Below are 22,831 nucleotides of genomic sequence, written 5' to 3' on the forward strand. Positions count from 1 at the left end.
CTGACCCATGGACCTTCAACAATGTCAGTCAAGGATGTCAGAGGAAGACGGAGAAACTGTTCCAGGTGCAAGGAAGTTAGAGACGGGACAAGGACATGCTGTGCCTGATTCTCGGCTGGGCACTCTTACTTCAAAGGACATTATTGGGAGGATTGGCAGAACGCAGGGTCGAGGCTAAGCTATGTCAGATAGACGTGCAAACAGGTCAAGGCTACTTTCTTGATTTTGAGCGTTGGTAGGAAATCCACGCGAAAGAATTCAGATTACGGAAGCATCAGATTTAGGGGGGAATATATTTGCACTTCACCTGCAAATCTTCTGTGAGTTTGAGGTTGCTTCAAAGTACATTAAAAAGTATAAACTTGTATTCTAATTTGGTAAATCGTGCTTTGCATTTTTGTGTTTGTAGACAACCTTGAATATTTTAAGAATAAAGGTACATTTTGAAAGCACGTGTTTAAATTTATATTTTGAATTCCATTTAATTCAGATTTATACTGTTTCCGATCTATACTGTTTCCATATCATTAGATTTTATTTTTTGATCCCTAGGTAATTAATAATGGGAAGAGTTTTTGATCCTGATAAAAATAGATATACCAAAGTGACTTGAGAAAAGAAAAATTAACAGTTAAAAGCAAAAGAATATCCTCAGGAGAATTCCGATTACATAGTTAAGAAATTTAGAACAGTGATAATGAGTAGACCTCGTTCAGCATGAGTCACATAAAATCTACCATCAGGATATTACAGATCCTTAATGAAGATTTAACTACTGATTAAAAACCATGAGGCTATAAAGGAGAATTATTCATATCACAAGTCTGGCTTCCCCCATTATAAGAGGAAGAAAATTAGACTCCGTTTGGACAAGGAAATCAACACCTTGAACTTCGCTGTTCTAATGAATGAGGGTTTCAGAGACTGGCCTTCCCACCTTCTAGAAGCCGGAGGAAAGGTCAGAAAAACACGATTTAATTCTTCTTTAAATTAGCGAGAAATTTTTTTTTCACTTGGAGGACCTGCCAAAAAGTCAAGTACTTAATTTTACAGAAAATATATATTTTTTTCAAATAGAGAAAGTAGGGGGCTTTTGTACACTAAGTTGAAAGAAAACATTTATTACCGCTCAAATATGTTTCCCAATAGATCTTCAGGGTAGATGTTCATCAGTGCAGATTTTGTGACGGGACACCCTTACAGAGTTGTGCAAAATAAAGCGCCCACAGGATTGATGGAATAGAAAAACAAAAGGCGGCCCTGGCCGGTTGGCTCAACGGTAGAGCGTCGGCCTAGCGTGCGGGGGACCCGGGTTCGATTCCCGGCCAGGGCACACGGGAGAGGCGCCCATTTGCTTCTCCACCCCTCCGCCGCGCTTTCCTCTCTGTCTCTCTCTTCCTCTCCCGCAGCCAAGGCTCCATTGGAGCAAAGATGGCCCGGGCGCTGGGGATGGCTCTGTGGCCTCTGCCTCAGGCGCTAGAGTGGCTCTGGTCGCAACATGGCGATGCCCAGGATGGGCAGAGCATCACCCCCTGGTGGGCAGAGCGTCGCCCCATGGTGGGCATGCCGGGTGGATCCCGTTCGGGAGCATGCGGGAGTCTGTCTGACTGTCTCTCCCTGTTTCCAGCTTCAGAAAAAAAAAAAAAAAAAAAAAGAAATGTGTTAGAAAAACAAAAGGCAGATAAATCGCAAATAATAATAACATGATTCAACCAAGACCCGTAAACACTGACCCAGAACACGGAGGGATTCAAAGACGAACAGTCACCAGGAAAGCAGAGCGAGCCCACTGTGCGTGGCACGGCCTGCCCCGCTATGTACAGAAAACAATGTCAGCTTTCTGGATTCGGTAGAATTGCTTTTGAAATCCCCCTCCCCAGTTTCCCTCCTTCCTGCCTCCCTTTCTCCCCACTTCCCCTCTTCTTCCATTTCTTCTTCTGCCCTGGCCTGGAGGCAACAAGTTAGCTCAGTTAAATCACCTGCCATCTACTCCCGGAAAGAATATGCACGACGGACAGTGGGGATGAGCTGGACCGATTTGAGGACATTGCTGTTGGGAAACCCTGAGGCTCTCTGACGGGGGTCAGCACTCATCCAGGAATGGGTCTGAGCGTGCCAGCTGACATCCACCATCGAAACATGGCCGGGCCTCTGCTCTCCGTCCTCGTCCAACGCTGACGTCTGCGCATGAAGAGATTTCGTTGGCAAAACGACCCCGGCCGTAATGCGGCGGAAATACATGCTCCATGTCCTGCCCGCCTCAAACAGACGTCCCCGGTGAATCTGAGACTCACTTAGGAAGTTGCTGCGTGGAGCAACCAAGGCGCATGGATTGAAAAAGGGGGTTTCTGCCTCATTCCCCGAACTTTTGCTTTAGTTATTAGTGTTTGTCGTGAGATGGCTGCACATGTAAAAATAATTAAAATGTGGAAATTTGCTCCAGGTCAAAAGAAATAAAGCGAGGTACACATATGCACCCGGGCAGGGTGCTGACAGCCTGCACTGAGGTCCCGGAGGCCCTGTCGGGGAGACTCCACCCTCCTCCCCGCTAACCCTTCTCGCCTCGGCGTGAGTGCTCCCATGCCACCTTCTCCAGGAAGCCCACTCAGATGCTCAAGCCGATGTGGCTTCGTGCCTTTTGGAAACCAGTTACCTGTAGAGCATGTTGCTCTGTACCGTGCCTCTGTACTTAGCCGGATATGGGGGCTAAGGTGATGAGAAGTCCGTGGTAAGAAGAGTCAGTAATGTGCAGGGATGTTTAGTGGGCAGGTGTCTTTCCCCTGTGCCTCTGACAGAGGACAGCAGATGCCTCGGTAAGGAGAGGAGCTCTGTGGAAACTGTCTTGTGAAGTCCCCAGAGAAATGCTTACCAGCCAGGAACATGACCCGGAGCAGAGAGGCCCTGACCAGGTAGCTCAGTTGGCTAGAGCCTTGTCCCAATACGCCAAAGTTGCGGGTTCGATCCCCAGTCAGGGCACAGACAGGAACAGATTGATGTTTCTCTCTGTCTCTCTCCCTTCCTCTCTCTCTAAAATAAATACATTTAAAAGAATAGAGCAGAGAGGATGATTATTCTGCCCTTCCTTCCCGAAGCCCTTTTCTCCTTTGCTTGTTGGGCCCCGTCTTCCTTTCCCAGGCCCTGCTCGCTCCTTAAATGTTGGCAACCTACACCCAGCCCAGCCCCTGACCGCGGGGACCTGCTGGCTTCTTACTCTTCTCTGTCCCTTCTCCCGGGGCGAACCCGCTAGCTGAGATCCATCTCTGAGTCCCAACGACTCCCCTCCTGAACTTCAGACACTCCCGGGAGAGATGAGGTGAGGGCAGACGCCCAGGCCCAGAACCTGGAGGCACCGTAGCCCCAGCGGAGCCAGCCGAGTGTCCGCTGAAGCGTGCTGACACCAGGTCCGAACCGAAGGGATGGAGAAGAAGGTGAGAAGGATGACCCACGGAGCCAGGTAGCCGGGGGCAGTGGTTCAGAAGGAGGCCCGTGGGTGTCAAGGGTGGACTGGGTCCTCCTCTTATAAGAAGTGCCCTTCCACGTGCTGGGTGGAAACTTCCTATCTGTGAACGCCCCCCTCGGTGTTGCCTGCTTGGTAGACAATGAGTCAGGGATGGTCAGGGAGGCCTTCTGGGGGGCGGAGGCGCTTGTAAACTCACCGGTTTGCATTCAGATGCATTCTTAAGGGAAATGCCAACTGCTGAGAAAACAGAAGTTGAGATTCTGTGCCTCAGGGAGTGCTGGAGGCCCCACAATGGGCTCACTCACCGCCCCCCTTCTCCCCACAAGGGTCACGGAGGAACGTGGTGGCATCCCACAGCTCCCGAGAAGCCCAGGGAAATCCTTCGCTTTAGAGTCGGCTTTATTACCAAGATGGTAACATTTCCTGAAAACAACAAGGTGAGCCCATCTCACTGCTCTGAAGGCCTCCAGCCCCAAAACAGTCTCCCCAACAAGGACCGAGGGGAACAGCTGTGTCGGTTACAGTCAGCTCTGCCAGCAGCATCTGAACACCTACTGGGTGCTCCACACCAGGCTAACGTGTGCACCTGCTCTTTCTTTCTTTTTATTCTTGTTTTTTGTTTGTTTTTTTATTTATTTATTTGAGAGACAGATAGAGACAGACAGGAAGGGAGAGAGATGAGAAGCATCAACTCACAGTTGCAGCACCTTAGTTGTTCACTGATTGCTTTCTCATATGTGCCTTGACCGGATGCTCCAGCAGAGCGAGTGACCCCATGCTCAAGCCAGTGACCTAGGGCTTAAGCCAGTGACCATGGGGTCATCCCTATGATCCCACGCTCCAGCTGATGACCTTGGGGTTTCTAACCTGGGTCCTCGGCATCCCAGGCTGACGTTCTATCCACTGTCCCACCACCTGGTCAGGTTGCATGAACTATTTCATTGACTCCTTATCACAGACTTGTAAGAAAGACTGTTCATATTTCCAGCACAGAGATGAGAAAACGGCTCAGAGAGCACAAGCCACTTGCGAGCGTTTCTGCAGCTTGAAGGGCAGGTTGGGGGTGGCTGGAGAGGGAGCCCGTGACTGCACATACACGGAGCGACAGGGGTCAAGGTGAAGGCGATTCTTCCTCTTCTTAATGATCTGCTCCTCAGAAAAAGGCTTCCCTTCTTACCTACCACCCCCACCTCCCCAAGTCCCTGAGGGGCCACCCCCAAACAGCTGGCATGTTCTAGAAGAGATAGATGATTAAGAAATCAGACAGAGATGCCTAACCTTCACTGTATGGCCTGGGGGTCGGCAAACTCATCAGTCAACAGAGCCAAATATCAACAGTACAACGATCGACATTTCTTTTGAGAGCCAAATTGTTTAAACTTAAACTCTATAGATAGGTACATTCCTTATCGAGGTAGCGCCTGCACGTGGTACTTTGTGGAAGAGCCACACTCAAGGGGCCAGAGAGCCACACGTGGCTCGCGAGCCGCAGCTTGCCGACCAGGAGCCTGGAGGAACGGAGCCAAGCTCCCTGCATCTCAGTTCTTCACCCTTACATGCCCCCAGTCTGGGCTGTTGGGACTCTAAATGGGACGGCTGCTCCCAATGCCCAGCTCATCACAGCCCCCATCAGCGGACTAGACCCCCCCCCCCGGCCCCTGGCTCTCCTCCAGGGCAGCCCATTCTGTGTGATTAGCAACCAGTTCATCCGGGGGCCACCACCCCAGATCCGGTAATAAGCTGCACACCCAGGCTCCATCGCCCCCTGAGCTGCTGGAAGTCACAGGCACAGTCTGTCCCATTAAGTTCAGTAGACGCTGACGTCGTCACGTGGCTCTGCCGTTTGCCTGATTTAGAGGGGAGAGAAAAGACAGGGAGCCATCCTGACGTGAGGACACCAGCAGGAGGCTGCTTCACGGAGCAGACACTCGTTCACAGCTCTCCGGTGGCCTTGAGGGTCGGTCCTGCAAGCCCCTTCCGGGCACCAGCCCTGACTCTGAACTCTTGGAAACCGGGATAATGAAAACAGCCACCACGGGGGACTCTGCGGGGGCCACCAGGGTCCGCAGGGGTCCCCGTGTACGTTCTCCGTCGGCCCCCAGGGGGGTCTGTGTGAAGCAGCTCTTCACACTCTTGTTCACAGCCACCGTGGCTCAGCCCTTTGCTGGTGCGGCGGCCAGAGCTGTCCTGGGGACGGGACAAGCTGCACTGCAGGGTTCACCAGGGCAGGCACTCACTGGACAGTCTTAGGGAAGCTGTCACACTGTTCTGAACATCGGTCTTCCTTTGCAAAAATGGCCGTGACCACTGTCAATCTTCACCTTGGACTTAGGCGAAGGTCAGATTACACAATGCACGTGACACCGCTTTGCAAATTGAGACGCGTCAGGCACGTGTGTTTGCTCTTTATTGTTTTCTTCTAAAATAGGGGGTTGACATCCAAAAGGGAGTGTGGGATCTGAGTTGCCACTGTGACAGATTGGCACTGACTTGGTGGCTGAAAACCACGTGAGTGGATCCCCTTATTAGTCTGGAGGCTGGGAGCCAGAGCGAGGACTCCATGGCCCCCGTCGCGGGGTCTGCAGACCCATGTGTCTTCCCAGAGCATCCGGGGAGGGTCTGTTTTCCCGCCTTTTCCCAGGTCCGAGGCCCCCACGTCCCCTGGCTTCTGGCCGCATTCCTCCCTCTTCAAAACCGGCCACATCGGGCCAAGTCCTCCCCACGCTGCCTCCTCTCTGGTTCCCTGTCTTCTGCTTCCCTCCTCCGCTGGTCTGGAATGGCCCTTGTCCGTACATGTGGCCCACCCACGAGATCTCACAGACAGCTGCTAGTGAACCTGAACCCACCTGCAATCTTAATTCCCCTGATGTGTCCACGCATTCTGTGGACGAGGGCACGGGCATTCTTCCCCGGGGGTGTTACTCTGCCTAGCACGAGGGTTACTGCGTGAGGTTACAAGCACGAGGCAGAACTACGTTCATTAAAAATTGCAGTCCTTTGTGGTTTGAGTCCTGGGCTTGACTCGGGTTCACTATTTCTTAGCTGTGTGGCCTTGAGCAGGTAACTTACCCTCTTTGAGCCTCAGTGTCTTCACCTGTGAAATGGGGTCATGACTCGAGTGTCTCTTTCCTATGGTTGCTGCTGGGCTTAAGGAAGTTATTACATGGAAGAGGTCGGGGTTGAGAACAGAGGCCCAGTGTAAATGCTCAGTGCTTGGTGGCTGTCATGACTGGTAAAGAGTGTATCTGTTGAGTGAGTGAATAGAGAGAGAAGAGTGTTCCCTAAGACAGGCTTTGGACGGCACGTCCTCAAAATTCAAATTCCGTTCTATGTGGGAACGAGAGTCCATTTAGACAGAATTAGAGAGGGCTCCTTAGAGAAATGGAAGTAAGTGGTGTGCGTAGACCCTGGACCCACTCTACAAAGGACTTTAGGGGCCTTCTCTCAAGGGATCTTTCTGTAAACCATCTGCCCGGGAACCGGAAGTTCAGAGCAGTTAAGAATGCTGGAAGTCCTGCAGCTGGTCAGTCTCACGTTCAAGGTTGCCAGCCCAGTTGTGTGAAACTCGAAAGCTCACCTTACCCATCAGTCCCTCCTCACTGAGAAACTCAGTATGGCCACTGTGATGGTTCATTGTCGGGGTCTCTTGGCTAGAGTATGGTGTCTTAGGTATTTGGCCAAACACAAGTCTGGATGTTGCTGCGAAGGCATTTTTACGATGTGATTGACATTTAGCTTAGTAGACTTTGAGTAAAGCAGATTGCCCTCCACAGTGTGGCGGGCCTTACCCAATCAGTTGAAGGCCTTAAAGAAAAAGACTGATGCTTCCCGAAAGACAATGGAACATGGAATTATTCTGAAGATGGCAATGTAGACACAACTGCCTGAGTTTCCAGCTGCTGCCCTGTGGGATTCCGACTTAAGGCTGTGATATCCGCTCTTCCCTGGGTCCCCGGCCTGCCAGCCTGCCCTGCACAGTTCAGACGAGTCTCAGCCCCACAGCTGGGTGAGCCAACCCTTAACATCCCCACTCTCTCTCTCTTTCTCTGGAGATCCCTGACTTTTTTGATGGTCAGACTGTCAATGCAGAGCCACATACTGAAGGTCAGCTTTAACAAGAGGAGGAAGAACCAGCAGATGAGCATCATTTGGAGAAGTGTGGACTGGCCTCTTGTCAGGATGCTTCCCACTGTCCTCACCGTGCAGTCCACCCCCTGTGTCCCCAGCAGGCCCCTGACCCCGGGAGGCCCCAGCATCCCTGAAGGCCATGTACCTTATCCAAGTTTGAGGAACCAGTGAAGCGGATTATCGAGCAGCACTGTGCACTGTGGCGAGAAATCACTCACACATTCCAGGTGCTTTGGAGTGTGGCACTACCCTGGATGTGACCTTTAGAACATTCCAGAGCCTGGATGATGAAGAAGTCTGTGGACTTAGGAAGAAGCTGACTGTTACTGCTCAAGTGATACCAGTGACCATCACTGCCCCCCAACTCTCTGTGTCGTATGTGAGCACTGGGAACCCAGAGGGCAAGTGACAGACCAGGGTCACCGGGAGCTGGTGGCAGTGGGTCAGAGCGGCTCGGCGCCCGCCGTCCCAGCGCACGCCCTTTAGGAGTTCCGCCGTGACAAATGAGGCCACTTCTCCAGCGCGGCAGGCAGGGCAACCTTTCATGTTGGTGCTGCTCCCACCTCCAGACTGGACATCTTCCAGGGAGACGGCCAGGAGGCTTCTTTCACGAGAGCTGGACATTCCCGGGAAATGCCAAGTGCTGACTCGTCTGCACGTGGAACCCGGTGCGGCACCTTCCAAATGTCAGCAGCTCAGGGAAGGACGGTGCCCAGCTCCATAAATCCAAGGCCCACTTCCCCGAATGGTCATTGTGCAGAAGGAGCCCCTTCATGAAAACGGGAGTTGAAGCTGACTTTCTTGACAAGTTTTTCCTTTAAATTCCTGCTTGCCGGGATGCTCGCTGCTGCACCTCGGTGTGGCTCCTTCGGAGGCCGGTTCCGCCGTGCCCGTCAGGACCGGGATGCTCGCTGCTGCACCTCGGTGTGGCTCCTTCGGAGGCCGGTTCCGCCGTGCCCGTCAGGACCGGGGCGCTTGCCGTCAGCAAATGCTGAGGGTCCGTGGGATCCGGCAGAAGGCTGACGGGTGCCCAGCCGGGCTCACGGTGGCAGGGACTGCTCCTGGAAACGCCTGACGGTGGGGCTTGACAAGAAGATACGGTGTCCCTGGGTCAGGCTGACAGGACTCTGAGGTGCAGATGTACGGTTTAGACAGTGGAGAAAGCGGGAGATGTGGGAGATAGGACGTCAGGGCGGGGTCTGAGGTGGCCACGCAAGTGCTAACTGTGAGGTCAGAGCAAGAGCGAGCCATCCATGAAAAGGGGGAACATCTGTCTCCGTGAGGCTTGTGCGTGGGTGCCGATTGCCTCAGGCATGTTCAGGATCCATTAAGGGCTTCTTCTTAGATGTGCAGCCAATGTTGCTGTCTGTTGTGTTTGGGGGTCTTTGTGAGGGGGGGGAAGGCTCCCAGACTAGTCCCTCCAACTGATAAGGAGGTGCTGTCTGAACCGTCTGGCCTCGCTTCATGGGTAGGGGGGGGCACTTTGACCACAAAGACCTGCAGAATGGTGAGGTTAATATAAATATTGGAAAACCGCCGCTATTAAGATTGTTCTGGATGTGTCGGTCCCAGGTTACGGGAAAACAACGGGCTGAGACCTGGGGGTCCCTCTAGGGCAGGGGTAGTCAACCTTTTTACACCTACCGCCCACTTTTATATCTCTGTTAGTAGTAACATTTTCTAACCGCCCACTGGTTCCACAGTAATGGTGATTTATAACGTAGGGATTTTATAAGTAATTTTATAAAATTTATAAAGCAGAGTTACAGCAAGTTAAAGCATATAATAATAATTACTTACCAAGTACTTTATGTCAGATTTCTGCTAAGTTTGGCAGCATAAATCTTTATAAAACAACTTACGATAGTTAAATCTATCTTTTTATTTATACTTGGGTTGCACCGCTACCGCCCACCATGAAAGCTGGAACGCCCACTAAGGGGCGGTAGGGACCAGGTTGACTACCACTAAGGGGCGGTAGGGACCAGGTTGACTACCACTAGTGGGCGGTAGGGACCAGGTTGACTACCACTAGGGGGCGGTAGGGACCAGGTTGACCACCACTAGTGGGCGGTAGGGACCAGGTTGACCACCGCTGCTCTAGGGCATGGCCAGTTGTTGTCATAGGAGGTCCTAGGATCGCATGCAGGTGTGTTGTGGAAAGTACAGTCCGAGGTTCCGGGTAGACAATTTGGGGTGGCATTATTCAATCCAGTACTGTGACTTTCTCTTTAATGTAGGTGAAGTTGGTGGGAGTTTGTGGAGTTGGTGAGATTTGTGGGGTTTTGAATGAGAAAGACAGAGACGAGAGTTTAGAATTCACCTGATTTTAGCCATATCCAGATCTTATCTTCGGGGGGGGCAGATAGTAGACAGCTAATTTCTACTTTGCTTTTGTTTTCATTTCTATCAATATAACAGAGATGTGATACAGTGCTGTCCAAATACGGGCACTTTGAGAGTCACATAAGAAGTCAGCTTGGCAAATGTCAGAGACTGTTTTGCAGGACGGACACACAGGTGCCGCTGAGGTACTAACATGACCAGGGCCCACTGACAGTATGTTTCATGTGACTTTGGGACACAGATGTGTATCATGTACGCAAAAGCTCCTGTGATGTCCGTTTAGTTATTGGCCAGGTTCATAGTAAACAGATACGCAGAGGCCACCAACTACAGCAGGGGTCAAGAAACTTTTTGGCTGAGAGAGCTATGAACGCCACATATTTTGAAATGTAATTCCATGAGAGCCATACAATGACCCGTGTACATTATGCATTATCCAATAAATATTTGATGTCTGGAGGACAGCTGTGATTGGCTCCAGCCACCTGCAACCATGAACATGAGCGGTAGGAAATGAATGGATTGTAATACATGAGAATGTTTTATATTTTTTTTTCTTTTCTTTTTTTTTTTTTTTTTTGTATTTTTCTGAAGCTGGAAATGGGGAGAGACAGTCAGACAGACTCCCGCATGCGCCCAACCGGGATCCACCTGGCACACCCACGAGGGGCGACGCTCTGCCCACCAGGGGGTGATGCTCTGCCCCTCCGGGGCGTCGTCCTGCCGCAACCAGAGCCACTCTAGCGCCTGAGGCAGAGGCCAAGGAGCCATCCCCAGCGCCCGGGCCATCTTTGCTCCAATGGAGCCTTGGGTGCGGGAGGGGAAGAGAGGGACAGAGAGGAAGGAGGGGGGGGTGGAGAAGCAAATGGGCGCTTCTCCTATGTGCCCTGGCTGGGAATCGAATCTGGGTCCCCCGCACGCCAGGCCGACGCTCTACCGCTGAGCCAACCGGCCAGGGCCGAGAATGTTTTATATTTTTAATGTTATTATTTTTTTTATTAAAGATTTGTCTGCGAGCCAGATGCAGCCATCAAAAGAGCCACATCCGGCTCGCGAGCCATAGGTTCCCGACCCCTGAGCTACAGTCTTCATTTCCTTTCATCTTTGCTTCTCTTTGCCTTGTTCCCGGTATTTTGGTATTGCGTGAGGCAGTTTCCCATGGTTCACACAGCCTGAGAGAGTCCGGCAGCCTCCAGATGTGCGCAGGTGGATGTTAGCAACGTACCTGTCAGAATACTTTAGATTGGGACTATGAAAAAGCTGCTAAATGATCCTTACCACACCTGACCTTGAAACTTAATTGTTATATGACAAAACAGGAAGGCTGGCTTTTATTTTTAAACAAAGAATTTGAAAGGAACATTTTTAAATGTCTGGTTTATTTTCAAGAAAAGTATTATCTGACAGATTTGCTATAACTTCTCCAAAAACAGGTGAAGACAAAATTATATACATATATATATACATATATATGTGTATATATATAATATGTGTGTATATATATATACATAATATTATATATTTTTTTAATTGAGAGCAGGAGAGGCAGAGAGACAAACTCTCAGATGCGCCCCTACCATGAGTCACCCAGCAAGCCCCCTATGGTGCGATGATTTGCCCATCTGGGGTCTTGCTTCATTGCTCAGCAACCGACTATTTTTAGCACATGAGGCAGAGGCCAGGGAGCCATACTCTGCCAGGGAGCACCCGGGACCACTGAAGCCAGTCAAGCCATGCCGTAGGAGAGAGGAGAGAGAGGAGGAAGAATGGAGAAGTGACAGTCACTTCTCCTGTGTGCCCTGACAGGGAATCGAACCCAGGACATCCACATGCTGGGCCAATGTTCTACCGCCGAGCCAACCTGCCAGGGCTAGAGTTAGACATTTTAATTTCTTATCTTTCCCATCGCTTCCCCAAAGTATTCATTTGTTCCTAGAAATCTACCAAGAGATAGTAATGACAACATCTGGCTTATATTGTAGAATGATTGAGAGCTGAATAGGTCTAGTTAGATCAGTGCCTAATACAGTGAGGCTCAGAAGGAAGGAAGGGATGGAAAGAGGGAGGACAGGAGAGAAGGAGGGACAGAGGGAGGGAGGGAGGGCTGGGGGGAGGGAGGGAGGTTAGATGTGCTACAGTTGAGAGAGAATAGATTTTGGTGCCAGGAAGACCTGGTTTCATGTGCTGTGCTGCGTGTGTGGAGCGGGGAGACTGGCATCCCTCTACAGCGCTTGTTCTGAGAATGGTCTAACACCAAGACTGGCTGTAGCCCTACCAATAGGACAGAAACACGGACAGCAAGCTCTCAGGGCAGCGAGGAGGAGACCCCCCCCCCCCAGGGAAAGTCAGGACCGGTGGGGCCGCGACAGGGCTAACTCGGAAAGGAGGAAGAGCTGTTCGCCAGGTAGAGGAGGGGAGACACATCCCAGATGGAGACCCCAGGTTAGGACCACGACGGGCAAAGCGCAGGGCACGTGTGGGAAAGGGCGTCGGGAAGAGAAGGGGTCGGGAACAAGGGTGCAGACTGTTCCCAGCGGCACTCGGACTTACTGTGTCAATGCGTCCTGGTCGGGCTGTAAGCACGGGTTGCGTGCATCCTTACCCCTTCGTCTTTCATTCGTTTATTCTCTGTGTTTCCTGGGTTGCTGTTAAGTTCCAGGTGTTTTCAAGGATGAAGATAATATTTAGAAAATGAAGTGGAATAATTCTAATAATTATTAATACCTAACATTGCTGGAAGGCACTCAAGGGCGAGTTATTGGGTAAGATCTCGTTGAAGTAACACAACAGAGCAAGAAGCAGTGTCAGCGGTCAGCCCTGGGAACAAGGAAAGGCCGGTGCAGAGAGAGAGGTGAGCGAGCCAACCAGACATCACGTCTCCGCGAGAGGAGGATCCAGGACTCGAACAGAGATCACGTGACACCAGCGCCTAAGATCTCAGCGGCCCCGTGGGAGAGAACGTGGGGGGAGGGATTATAGGTAGGGAAGGACTTCTGCTAAGGATTACTGCTTTAGTTCAACTTTAGTTCGCTGTTATCTTTTTGGTGGGAGGAGAGAACCGGAATGAAATAAGAGAGTGATCAGTAAAAATGCCTAGGTGGACTATCTTAGGAATAGTTCATAGTTCTCTTTGGCTGATACATGTGGTCTCTGGCTGGAAATGGTTCAGTCTCCTCAGTGGGAAAATCTAGACCCCTGTACACAGGGCTCTCAGAGAACCTGGGGTCAGCTGAAGAGGGAGGGAGAGAAGAAGGAAGGGAGGGAAGGAGGGAGGGAGGGAGGGAGAGAGGGAGGGAGGGAGGGATGGAGACAGGGAGGGAGAGAGGGAGAGAGGGAGGGAGAGAGGGAGGGAGGGGGAGAGGGAGAGGAAAAAAACACTATTTCATCTCTGGCAGTTTCATGCAGCTCATTTTAAATAAGGACTTTCAAAAGAGAGTGGCTAGCGAGTTTATACCAACAGATAAATTGAGATTGCACTTACAGGTTATGGGGGTTAGGAAGGCCAGTTTGAAAGCTTGTCGTGTGTGTGTTCTTGTAACTGGAGCTAATAAAATTGACATAAATCAAGAGTAAAGGGTCTTCTCTGGGGTGCACTTTCGCAGATTAAAATAGTGCTCAAGCAATATTGGTCTTCATTTCTAAAGGGCTTTGAAGATGAAACGCGCTGTACCTTTTAAGCTGTGTTTCTAATGAGAAAAAGGAAGATCTGTTTCTCATAGCGTTCTCGTGATAAGTTAAAATGAGGTGGTGTAACTATTAGTTAAAATTCTTCAGATTGGCTCTGGTCGGTTGGCTCAGCGGTAGAGTGTTGGCCCTGTGTGTGGATGTCCCGGGTTCGATTCTCGGGCAGGGCACACAGGAGAAGCGCCCATCTGCTTCTCCACCCCTCCCCCTCTCCTTCCTCTCTGTGTCTCTCTTACCCTCCAGCAGCCAAGGCTCCATTGGAGCAAAGTTGATCCGAGCGCTGAGGATGGCTCCATGGCCTCCACTTCAGGCGCTAGAATGGCTCCAATTGCAACAAAGCAATGCCACAGAGGGGCCAAGCATCTGCATGGATCCCAGTTGGGTGCATATGGGAGTCTGTTTCTCTGCTTCCCTACTTCTCACTTCGGAAAAATACAAACAACAACAGCAAACCCCGTCTCCTGGCTTTAAATTTTCTAAAATGAAGCAATGTCAAGTTTCTTACTCAGAGCACATTACTAATCAGCTTGCACATATATGTATGAGTCCTACTACAGGTTTGTTAATGATCTATGTGGGGAGACAAACGAACAAGGTCAATAAGTGATTGTTCATTGGAGAGCTCGTATCTAAAAGCAAAGTTTGTTAGAGAAAATTTATTGGATGAGAGAGCATGTTACATATTTGAGAATGATTTTCAAAACTGAAGGATGAAACTTAGGCAACTGATGAAAACTTACTGCTCAGTAAATTTATATTATCCATTTCAAGTACCTCCGTTCTGCCTGTCACTCTAAGAATGATGATTTTTAACTCTCAGCGCAGTTTCTCCTTTCTAATAATTAGGGACTTGTGCATTAAATATAGACTCCTATGTCTTTGTAGGACTTACCTTTATATTCCACTGCAAATGCTCTTTATCCAATCGAATATTAGTTAGTGAATGACCTTTTATGATTAGAGTCCCTAGTTTAATTATTATTCTTCCAAGATTTTAGATCTGTATCTTAAGTCTCTCTAAGCTATTGGCATATATATATATATATATATATATATATATATATATATATATATATATTATAGCAGAATACTGCTAAATTCCTTAAACTCCTACTAATTTTATGAAGATTATCAGAAGAGAAATATTAATAACAATGCACTGACTTAGCTCTCTGTTTTACAGAGCACTTGAACTCTCCCTATTTCATTCGAGGACATTCTTTTTGCTTACATTTTTCTTATGTTGTAATTTAGATACCTTTACAAAGTCTTCAAATAAAATCTAAATCATTTACTACTATATATTTAAGGGAGGGTATAAAATATATTGCATACCTATCTAACATAAATGAGTAAAAAATAGACACAAAATTAAATCTACTAAGTGGACAGGTAGAGAACTGATGAATTTCTTGTGCACTCAATGGCGCACTATTTGCAGAGACAGTCAAAAGTTACCCATAATCAAAAGGAGTCAAAGTTATACAATGTGCCTATTAAAACCTAGAGGTAATCTAATTTTAAAATGTGTTGGTGCTTGCTATTAATAAGGGTGTAATGAAATGTCAAATAAACATGCCAAGTAACTGAAAGAACGATGCATCCAGGAAAAATTGTTGATAGGATGCTGACACTTAATATGAGTTTGGTAAGAAAAGTTGGGATAGAAAATAAAACATGCATGTATAAGACAGTCATGTAAATTGTCATTTTGTTTATCTTTGTTTCTTCCCACATAACACAAAGAAGTAAACATAGACACCTGAGACAATGTGTATGCTAACAGACATGCAGGGGAAGCAGCATTTTACCTCTCCTCTCTTAGGCTTCTTAGGCTGAGCCTGAGAGTTAAACTGATATAAGAGTAACAGGAGAAATGTATCCAAATGTATCTACCTTTTACATGACACGGAGCCCTGGTAAGAAAATGAAGACCTCCCCCCAAAGGATGAAACCTCCAGGCTTTTATGTTCTTTTGAACAAAGAGAAATAACTGTAGAAAAGTCACTAAACCACGTGGGGAGGTGACAGGGCAACAGGAATTGTTTCACCGAGGTCTGTTTGGGGAGCATCCTTGTGGTCTCAGTTTCTCCTTTTTAATGATAAGAATGCCATTTTCCTTATGGTGTGGGGAGGACATCTTTTATGTGTGAGAGAGGTTTATCTCCTGTTTCCAGGAAGGAAAGGGGAGATTAGAATGCCCTTCCTGTAGCTTCTGTTTTTCAAGGTCTTTTAGCTCAGAGCAATCATCTTTTGGGGAACAGTTTCTGTCACCCTTCAGCATTACCTAGATGGCTAACAGAAAGCAAGGAAAATGATGGCATGATGTGAATTATTATGATACATTGTCCAGGTAAAATATTATAAAAACATGAAACATATTACAGTAGTGAAAATAGGACAGGAGAATGCTTTGAATAACCCTGTGCCCACAAATTTGATAAATTAGATTTAATGGACGAATGTCGTGAAAGACTGATACTTCCAAAGCTTGCACAAAGAGAAAGACATAATCGAAATTTACTTATGTCTATTAAATTGAACAACAGACTTTTAAAAATTTTTTTTTTATTTTTTACAGAGACAGAGAGTGAGTCAGAGAGAGGGATAGACAGGGACAGACAGACAGGAATGGAGAGAGATGAGAACCATCAATCATCAGTTTTTCATTGCGTGTTGCAACACCTTAGTGAACAACAGACTTTTAAAAAATCTTACAATACAGAAAACATCTAGTCCAACCGGTTCCACTAATGAATTTTGTCGAATATTTAAGGAAGAAATAATATTAGCTTAGCTGCAATCTATTTCAGAATATGAGGAGAGAAGGAATACTGCTTAATTCACGTGGGACCATAATTATTTGAAAACTGGCCAGTACATCCAGATAAAGATGTTACAAGGAAAAGGAACTAAAAGACCAAGGTTGCTCACAAATGCAAACAAAAAAAGTCCTCAACGAGATATTGGCAAATTGATTTGGCAAAGTTTTAGGACCCCCATGACCCAATATCAAGAATTATTACAAATCTGTGGTGTTCAGGACAACGTCCTATTGATGAAAGAGTAGGAACAAAGGTCAATGAAACAAAATACAGACATTAGAAATGGACCCCCTGATGCTTAGTAATGACACCATCCAGCTGTAGTCCACCGAAACGTACCAAAGGCACGAAGGCCGTTCGGTGGGGAAAGGACAGTCTTTTCAACAAATATGCTTTGACCAATTGGACATCTCTATGCAAATGAAACAAAGTAAAATAAAAGCCTCAGACCATGACCCGGCATCTTGCATGAGCATGATGCACCGTGAGCCTACATGTATGTAACATAAAAGCAAGCAGCGTGCACACTTGGGCGGGGAGGGCGTGGTGGGCGTGGTGGGCGTGGTGGGCGTGGTGGGCGTGTTAAACAGAAGTCTAGAAAAGAGCGGTGCTTACTGGGAATAATCGGTCCGTGCAGTCATTCTCAGTTCTTTCCAAATGTGCGCATCTTGCAGACTTTCTGTAATGAGTTTGTGTTATTATTATAAGGAGGAAATTATGCCAGACCTTTAAAAACAATATAATAAAAATCTTTAATTAAAACAAGGATGGAGAGTGTCGGAGCAAGCTGGTTCCTTACAGAGAGAGGTTTCCCAGGGTCAGCCGAGGCCTCAGAAACAGGAAGCGGATAATTGTGGATCCAGCAGGCAGCGGGACTGTGGGTCTTTCTCATCTTTTATGGCTGTTTTCTTTGCCAAGAAATGAAAGCGGGGTGCCAGTGATGATGGTGTTGTAAAAACTCCACATTTGTCCCTTTCCTAAAAGCAATGATAAAATGGCTGGGGGGGGGGGGTGATGCAGTCAGAATCAACGTTTTTGTTACTCTGGAAATGAATCAGAGGCTTGCGGCCACCCAAGGAGCCTCTAGTTAATTCTATTTTTCTCAAGGCTGATTCTTAGTAAGAACAGTGAGCTTTGTGGCATTTTGACTCACCCTACCCTGTCTTCCGCAGTCAAGGTCAGAGACAGCCTGCACTTCCTGCGCTCTAGGGAGGGGGATGGGCCTCATTCCGAAAGAGTCCTCATTCACTGTTGGCTCTGACCTGTCTGGTGGCGCCTTGTCAGGCTGGCTCGAATGGCTTGTCACGACTCGCACTAACTTGAAACTATCCTGGTGCTAAAGTCAACAGGAAGGCACCCGTGGACATGTCCACGGGCTCCTGCCCAAGCTGCCGTTGCCTTCACCGCCAGGAACCAGGAAGCTGGGGAGGAAAGCTTAGGGGATGAGATGGCCACAAGGGTTTTGAGAAAAACTCCGGGCTCTTCCAGGTTTATCTGGAAAACCACACGCATGCCCAGGAAGGACCTGAGCAGACCCCAGATGGATTGACTTATTCTAGCCCTCAGGGAGGCTGGCCAATGGGAAGGGTCTTTCTGGGTGCACAGAACCCTGGCTACCTATCAGAGAAGCACCACGGATTCCTAGGGAGTTAGGAATGAGGCAGGGCGGCCATCCTGCCCCGTCTGCGAAGGTCTTTGATTTTCCACATTCAGTGCTGGAAAGAAAGCCACGATACACCTGTTACAGGACACTCCGGTGAATGCGAAAGTGAGGCGTAGTTTTGAGGTCTGCCAGTGGTTGGCAAACTCATCAGTCAACAGAGCCAAACATCAACAGTACAACGACTGAAATTTCTTCTGAGAGCCAAATGTTTTAAACTTAAACTATATAGGTAGGTACATTCCTTATCGAGGTAGTGCCCACACGTGGTACTTTGTGGAAGAGCCACACTCAAGAGGCCAAAGAGCTGCATGTGGCTCACAAGCCACAGTTTGCCAACCAGGGCTTCATATCCATGAATAAATAGCACTGGAAATGATAACTAGGTCAGTAATTATAAAATCAGTATGAGAGCTTTTCTGTTTGTGAGTTTGTTGTTTTGTTTGTTTGTTTGTTTTGTTCCTTCGCCTCTCACACTCAGAGTTTCAAATTTGGTGCAGACTTTGTTTCAATCCATTACACGTTCCAAACATCATGGCTCGTCCCTGAGAAGACTCAAGAGCCCTCCCACAAATTCTGTGCCCCAGGTAATTTTAACGACCTGTTTCCTTCATATATCTTTGATGGTCTTGTTTCTCACTGCTCATGACTTGTCTATCAGTAGAGTGGATCTAATAGGCTCATTTGGGAAGTATAATTTGCATTGTTAGCTCAAGAAGAATGCTAAGGTCCTGGTCCAGTGCTCAATGTTATCGGAACAGTTAAGAATGTCTCTTCACTGACCTTATTTATAGCTATGATGCTAAAAAATGGAGTAGATGAAGAAATACTTTTAGGTGAATTTTTAAATTTTGGGAACTTCTCCCAGTCCTTACCGCCTCAACATGCAGTCCCTGCAGCCTGACACGAATGGAGAAGTTCTCGTTTCCCGCAGTGTGCGAACAGGCTGGGTTTAGGGCTGAGAAAGGTTAATAGACAAAGCAAGTTTGGGAAACCATCACTCAAGAGGGACCGCTGAAAAAGTCTGATAACATTAATCTTCGAAAAGAAGAGATTAAAATAGCGGTTTTCAGAAGCGCTTTGAAATTACTAGAAGACTTTGATGTGGTGACAATTAAAAGCCTCAATCACAAAGCCGATAAGGAGGAGAGCGACTGTGGCTGAAACGAGGTCAGAAACCCGAGACCTGTCTCTGGAGATGGAGCTTACCTCTCCGCTCCTCTCTCCTGGGGTTCTAGAAAATTCCACTTCTCTAAGAAGACGCTTTTGGATACTATACTATAAGATGCTATCAATTACATCCTAACAATGAATATAAATACATTGTAATGACCCTAAGATAGAGCTTTTAAGACTATTTTTAAAAAGTTTAACTGTCTTACAATAGAACATATAAGATACTGCGTGATCATTATATTAATAATAACACTAATGAGTTCTACCAGTTATTGAGTGATTACTGTGGTTCTGGCTCAGAACTTAGAAACCAGTATTCTGATGCCTCCACTTAGTAACTGTTTCATCTTGGACAAATAACTTTATCTGTGGTTGAGTTTTTCCATCTGTAAAATGGACATATAATATACCAGGGGTCCCCAAACTACGGCCCGCGGGGACCTGCATGCGGCCCCCTGAAGCCATTTATCCGGCCCCCGCCGCACTTCCGGAAGGGGCACCTCTTTCATTGGTGGTCAGTGAGAGGAGCATAGTTCCCAATGAAATACTGGTCAGTTTGTTGATTTAAATTTACTTGTTCTTTATTTTAAATATTATATTTGTTCCCGTTTTGTTTTTTTACTTTTTTTTTTTTCCATTTTTTTTCTGAAGCTGGAAACAGGGAGAGACAGTCAGACAGACTCCCGCATGCGCCCGACCGGGATCCACCCGGCACGCCCACCATGGGGCGACGCTCTGCCCACCAGGGGGCGATGCTCTGCCCATCCTGGGCGTCGCCATGTTGCGACCAGAGCCACTCTAGCGCCTGAGGCAGAGGCCACAGAGCCATCCCCAGCGCCCGGGCCATCTTTGCTCCAATGGAGCCTTGGCTGCGGGAGGGGAGGAGAGAGACAGAGAGGAAAGCACAGCGGAGGGGTGGAGAAGCAAATGGGCGCTTCTCCTGTGTGCCCTGGCCGGGAATCGAACCCGGGTCCTCCGCACGCTAGGCCGACGCTCTACCGCTGAGCCAACCGGCCAGGGCTGTTTTTTTACTTTAAAATAAGATATGTGCAGTGTGCATAGGAATTTGTTCATAGTTTTTTTTTTATAGTGCGGCCCTCCAACAGTCTGGGGGACAGTGAACTGGCCCCCTGTGTAAAAAGTTTGGGGACCCCTGTAATATACCTTCCTCATAAGTTTTATTTCTAATCAATTAAATAATTTCATATCTGTGATGCATTTAGAAGGATGCCTGGCCCCTCGGAGTACTAGTTACATATTAGGTATACAGGAAAATAAGAAAGTGAGCCAACAGAGAAATAAACAGTCTATGAGAAAACATTTACAGAGGCTGTTGTTTAAAAGTTACATATTTGTAACATTGAAACCACAGAGGTTCCCTGGCAAAGGAGGTTTATTTAAAATATCCCTGTTCTAGCTAAAGTAGTCAAGTTCAACATTGTATCTGATAATGGATTTGTGATATTTATCTCTGCTCAAGTCTGAACAATTTGGTAGACTGTTTCTCTTACCTGATTCTTAGTTTATTTAACTCCTTGAAAATGTATTTTCTCTGAAATGAACATCCAGGGTTAGGGTCCTGCTGTGTCTGGATTTATCTCTGGATAGCCAATGATCTGCTGTACAGTGAGTTATAGAAACAGGCTCTAGACCTAATATTAGATTGCAAGACAACAAAACAAGCAGAAAGGAGTCCAGATTCCAAGCACAATACCAAAATTGTGAGAACACTGATGCACGCCAGAAGGTGTTCCGAGACCCATGACAGCAGTCAGATAAAACACCCAAGTCATGGCAAGAATCTTAGGGGGCAGTGACATGGGAACTGAGTGTAGGTTTAGTGACTTTCCTTCTCTTTCCCCATCCCCCCCCCATGAGAACCAATCTGATATATGTCTGATGAACCAGCCAGTCTTCCAGGGACCCAGGCTGGGTCTTCCTGGCAGCGTCCCCAAATTGGATTTCTTTGCATTAACATGACAAGCAGTTTGCCATGAATTTGCCAAGGTCGCTCATCATCTCATAAAGTCTCCTTTGACATTACAACTGGACATGGCAACCCAACAGAAAGATTCCAGCATTCCTAAGGATGTTCTTGTGTTAGATGCCATTTTTAAAAGTTTATCCAAATGAAGGTTTTTTATCATAGGACTTCCTTGTGGATACCTTCCTCCCACATACATTATTGACATAAAAGAAAGGGAAATGCTAGCTACTTTATTTTCTTAGTAATATTTTTCAGCTAACCGGCCTCAGGGCTGGAATCTCAGAATGTAGGTTTCTCGTAGAGAAAATGCCACTCTCCCCCCCAGCTGTGGGGTGATGCGCAGAAAGTCCTTATATGAAGCTTCTAGGATCCTGCTGTTTTGGGGTGTTAGGACTAACCTCGTCCATCTGGCTTTAACAGTTGTGTTGTTAGAGCATCAACTAAAACAGATGGGTTCTTGGATTGATAGACTGAAAGGACCCGCTGATGTGCTATGCCGGCTCAGTGCATCTTACCAAATACAAGGTGCAAAGCGTGGGAAGTGAGTGTGGCAATAGTTCTGACCTAATTGTTCTTACCTTCAAGGACAGAAAAGCAATCAAATAGCTTAAAAGAAAAAAGAGAGGACCTCTTACGGTACATTGAAGGTCAGCAGGCTTGGGAGGGGTTAAGTAAGACAGCTGTGCTACTTCCTTTGAAGATACTCTGGGAAGAGTAAAACCGAGGCATTGATTAGTAAACACAGAGCAGAAGTCGCTGTTTCTGTGAAGGAGAGTGGAACCGTGAGGAGGAAAGGTTAGTGTTTGGTTGAACGGTTGACTCATTCCCGGAGCAAACGGTTGTGGGATATGAAAGGCAACATAGTTTCTTTTTGCACACCTGTCTCTACTCACTGGCATTTATGCTCTGACGGAGGGAGGGTGGGTGGGGCTTCTGCCGTTCTCAGGTTCTTCTTTCGCGCAGCTGATAAACGTGGGGCAAGGCAGAACAGCAGGAGAAAAATCCCAGACTTTGTTACGATTTTGCAGCATGCAGGGAGGAAGGACTGGAGTAGACTGCAGGTGTGGGGCAGTAACTTAGTATCACTGACCAGGGTTTGGTGAGGCAGGCCTCTCAGCTGGGAGTCTGTCTCTGAGGAAGGCTGACTCTCCTGGTCTGATGACTCCACAGTCCTCTCTCAGCAGGAGGGCTCCGCCCAGCTGGAGGCGGAGTCAAAGAGCTCCTCCCACTCCTGCTAATTAAAAGATTTTAATTTGAAATAGTCCGTTTGCTGTTGTGAATATTTTGGGGTGGCCTTCCCTGGGCTCCAACAGCCCCATGCTCTAACCACACTAAACGAATTACAGTGCCTAATAACTGTGCCGTCGGAGGTGTATAAATATTTAAGTATGTATCCGTTCAGAACACTCATCTTCTTACTGAAGATTTCCCTAATCCTAGCTTAAGACCTTGTTCAAATTTCACGTCTGCGACATGACCCAAGACTGCGTAAGGTACTTCTTAGTGTGGCTCTGCGACTACGTTCCTACAAGCTACAGCATTGCGGGTACAACGATACTCGAGTT

General features: G+C 47.7%; 1 long non-coding RNA gene across 1 annotated transcript; it reads right to left on the reverse strand.

Moving 5' to 3' along the window:
- Positions 1 to 7,898: 7,898 nt before the first annotated feature.
- Positions 7,899 to 20,898, reverse strand: LOC136328452 (uncharacterized). The gene is made up of 6 exons (XR_010730037.1): positions 20,791 to 20,898; positions 18,979 to 19,061; positions 17,243 to 17,420; positions 17,059 to 17,122; positions 12,485 to 12,579; positions 7,899 to 11,159 (listed from the first exon to the last, which is right to left on the reverse strand). It is a non-coding gene; the product is annotated as an uncharacterized lncRNA (long non-coding RNA).
- Between the last annotated feature and the right edge of the window lie 1,933 nt (positions 20,899 to 22,831).

The sequence above is a fragment of the Saccopteryx bilineata genome, chromosome 3 (assembly GCF_036850765.1).
Source record: "Saccopteryx bilineata isolate mSacBil1 chromosome 3, mSacBil1_pri_phased_curated, whole genome shotgun sequence".
NCBI lineage: Eukaryota > Metazoa > Chordata > Mammalia > Chiroptera > Emballonuridae > Saccopteryx > Saccopteryx bilineata.